Source organism: Lathyrus oleraceus, chromosome 5 (genome assembly GCF_024323335.1).
Source record: "Lathyrus oleraceus cultivar Zhongwan6 chromosome 5, CAAS_Psat_ZW6_1.0, whole genome shotgun sequence".
Classification (NCBI taxonomy): Eukaryota; Viridiplantae; Streptophyta; class Magnoliopsida; order Fabales; family Fabaceae; genus Lathyrus; species Lathyrus oleraceus.
Window position 1 is genome coordinate 16,481,745 of NC_066583.1, and position 3,853 is coordinate 16,485,597.

Here is a 3,853-nt window from a genome sequence, read left to right on the forward strand (position 1 = left end):
AGTATTTGGGTTTATGCACATATGCTCGACCTTAAGGGCTAATGCGTCCAATTTAGCTTGCATCATGTCTATAGAGCTTAGTTCTTGCACTCCTCCTTGGGCTTCCTTCTTCTCAACTGTCGCTCGTTCGACTCACCATGATTGATAGTTTTGAGCCATATCTTCTATGAGGGTATTAGCTTCAGGGTAAGGTTTATTCATGAGAGCACTGCCTGCGGCAGCGTCGATGGTCATCTTAGTGTTATAATGAAGTCCATTATAGAAGGTTTGAATGATTAACCAATTTTCTAAACCATGATGTGGGCATGCTCGTAACAACTCTTTATATCTCTCCCAAGCTTCAAACAACGATTCTCCTTGGTTCTGGGTAAATCTAGTTATATGGTTTCGAAGAACGACGGTCTTACTCGGGGGAAAGTATCTAGCAAGAAAAACTCTTCTAAGGTTATCCCAAGTCGTAATGGAATTGGGTGGAAGGGAATCTAACCATGATAGGGCTTTATCTCTGAGGGAAAAAGGAAATAATCTTAAACGTATTGCCTCAGGAGAAGCTCCATTGGTTTTAAAAGTGTTTGCTAATTGAAGAAATATTTTTAAATGTTGGTTTGGGTTCTCAGTAGCGAGACCTGCGAATTGTCTCTGTTGCACTAGTTGCAACAGTGATGGTTTAAGTTCAAAATTATTAGCTAGGATGGTTGGGTTTACTATACTAGAGCTAGGTTCTTCATTAGATGGTTGAGAGAAATCCTTAAGAGGTCTTTGGTTTTGATCTTCGGCCATGGCTCTCTTAATTCTATGAAAGAATAAACGTGCGCGAGCGTAACGTTCGGTTCCGCTAGAGGGTATACTAAGCTTAAACTTCCGGTGCTGCGAGTCCTTCGCATTGACCGGCGGGAAATAGCCTAAGTCTAAACGATATAACAACAGGAAAATGAAATTTGACGAAATTGGTCCCCGGCAACAGCGCCAAAAACTTGATGCGGTGTTTCGCAAGTATACGGACGCGTCAGAGTAATATAAAAGATTGTCGAATCCACAGACACCAAGTGTCAATCTATCGTTATCTATTGTTATGGTGTTTATCAAAGGCAATTAAAATAGGTGTTTTAGGAGTGTGCAATGAAAAGTAAAGTGTTGAATAAAGATTAATTAATAAAGACAGGGTCGAATGTAATTCACGTAATCAATTAATAATCCAAGTACTTGCTAATAGAACTACTTATGGGCAATGTTTCCTACTTTGAAAAAAACTAATTTAACAGGAACTGTCGCTTTCGCGTATTCAGAACCGAGTTGTACTCCCTAATCGAACCCTCTTATTGTCACTTATAAAAAGGCGCGCATTGCGTTAGAGTAGTAAACCTATTTTTAAGAAATATAGTATCTTGACCAAGTTGAAAAGTATTATAACCTGGATTTCTTAACCAAAAGAGGTTCTCACGAACCAGACTCTAAACTTATAAACGCGTCCGAAAATAGTTTTAAAATCTCTTTTCTTCTTAAGTTAAAAACTCCTAATGAACTAAACAAAGCGCTTTCGCTGTTTTTGAAATAGTTAAAAACAATTATGTTTAAAAAGACGTTGGACGGCTTTCGATCTGACCCAACGGAAATTGAAGTGCGGGAAAACTTAAGTTGAAAGTGAAAATAGCCCTTAAGTGTTTCTATGAACAATTGTACAGATTATCGGTTCAATTACGATCTTTACATTCTAACCTTATAAATTTAGTTAGACATGGTAAAGTAAAAGTGCATTATTTTAAATAAAAGTAGTGCGAGTGCGGAAAGTAAATAAAAGTAGTGCGAGTGTGGGAAATAAATAATTTAAAGCGAGTGCGAGGAAATAAATAAAGTAAAGCGAGTGCGGGAAATAAATAAAAGTAAAGCGAGTGCGAGGAAATAAACAATTTAAAGCGAGTGTGGGAAATAAACAAAAGTAAAGCGAGTGCAGGATAATAAATAAGATAAAGACAAGTAATAAAAACCTGCTACAATCTGAGGGTTGAGTAAATTGCAAAGCGGAAAAGAAAATGGCGGCAGGATTAACTTCCTTCCAAAGTGCTCCAAACTCGATTACAGACTCTATCACAGACTCGATTACACAATTGTGGTAACACTCCAATGCGAAGCGATTACAACTTTAAAATACTGAACATATGCCTAGGTGAAACAAAGTTGCTCTGAGTTTGCCTCTGCTCTAAGTTTGGATCTTCGTCTGCTCTAAGTTTGGATGATTGTAAAAGTGATTTCGAGTTTCTATTTATAAGGAAGTAAAAAGGTAGAAATGACAAGGATGCCCTTCAACTTGAAAATGGGAGGGAAAACTTTTCCTCTTGTGGCGCCCGCCACAAGGCCATGGCGCCCGCCACAAGGCCAATCTGAGGCGCCTTAGTGGAAGTAGTGGGGAACGTGGCAGTTGAGGGAAGTTGAGGTTGGACACGTCATGGCAGGGTCTATGGCGCCAGCCATGGGGTAGGCCACAAGTACGAAATGCTGAATTTTAGGGTTTTTAGCTCTTTTTCACTCCTTTTCTCGATCGGAGCTCCGATAAAAGTAAAATCCTGAAAACAAAGGAAAACATAGCAATAACACAACAAAATGATAATAAAACAACTAGAATGCATGTGAAATCGAAGTCGAAAATACGGTAAATTTCAGTGTTATCAGCCAGCCAACAAATTTAGTTTACAAAAATGTATTTAATTTGATTTAGAATACATTTGATAATTCCCATCCACGTTACATGATTATTTACAAAAGAGGTTTCATGCTTTAATTTGATTAGTAAATTACGGGTATTTACAAATTAATTTGATTATATACAACATGAACTATTTACTAGTGAATGTTAAATTACTCGAAAATCCTAAATATGAACATGTTAGGAAAATAGGATATTTTTTGTATTTTTATTCTATTTATTATTTTTGGCATTTTATTGATTAATAAGCAAGAATTAAACAACCTAACAACTGAAATAATTCAATCAAAACTGATTAAAATCCTATTAACTTAATAAACTATTTTTTGTATAAATTAATTATAAAGAATTAGAGGTTAATAAAATCAAATTGAATTAAATTACTAACAAGATCCTAAAGGGTGCTAAGTTGTAATGGGGTTATAGTAAGCAAAAGATGGTCTAAGGCCTATAAACCATAATTCAAATAAAGCATAGTATAAAAATAATAATTAAATAAACACCATAATTGGTGTGTGTGTGTGGGGGGGGGGGGGGGGGGGGGGGGGGGGTGGTCCTTAATCAATGAAGCAAGGATTTTTTTTAAAAGGTCCCCCATAAAAATCGCAACACATGGTCAAAGTAAAAAAGAACAAAACCCACATACCCATACATACATTTATATTTGGGGGCCGCATGCGAGGGAAGCTGGAGGCAGTTCACCGGTGTACATGTGGTTTTCAGCGGAGATTATTTCATTCTGGTGGGCTTAGAGTGATGCGTGGATATGTGGATGAGAGTGTGCAAGTTGTCAGAGTTTGAGGGCATACGGTTTCTCTGATTCCAAATCTTTATTTGATTTTCTGTTTTGTCTTTGATTTTCCTTTCTTGTTGGAGCTATTTGGATATTGTTGTTGGGGATGGATTTATTGATTTTATCAATGGAGGAATTGAGTTCTTAATAGAGGGAGATTTGTGTTTCAATTTGTTGTCTTGAGTTGGTTTCGATTCGTGGCTAAGAGTTATTATTACTAACTTTGAGTTATAATGTTAATATATGATTCTTGTTCATGAATTTGGTTCGATAACTAGTTATTGAATATGGTTGTGATTTGGTTCGATACCCATACATGCATGTGTATTTGGAGAGAGAGAGAGAGAGAGAGAGAGAGA

At 36.7% G+C, this 3,853-nt stretch overlaps 1 non-coding gene across 1 annotated transcript; it reads left to right on the top strand.

Moving 5' to 3' along the window:
* Window positions 1-289: 289 nt before the first annotated feature.
* On the top strand, window positions 290-396 carry LOC127090107 (small nucleolar RNA R71). Its single transcript, XR_007791639.1, has one exon. It is a non-coding gene; the product is annotated as a small nucleolar RNA R71 (small nucleolar RNA).
* Window positions 397-3,853: the final 3,457 nt, after the last annotated feature.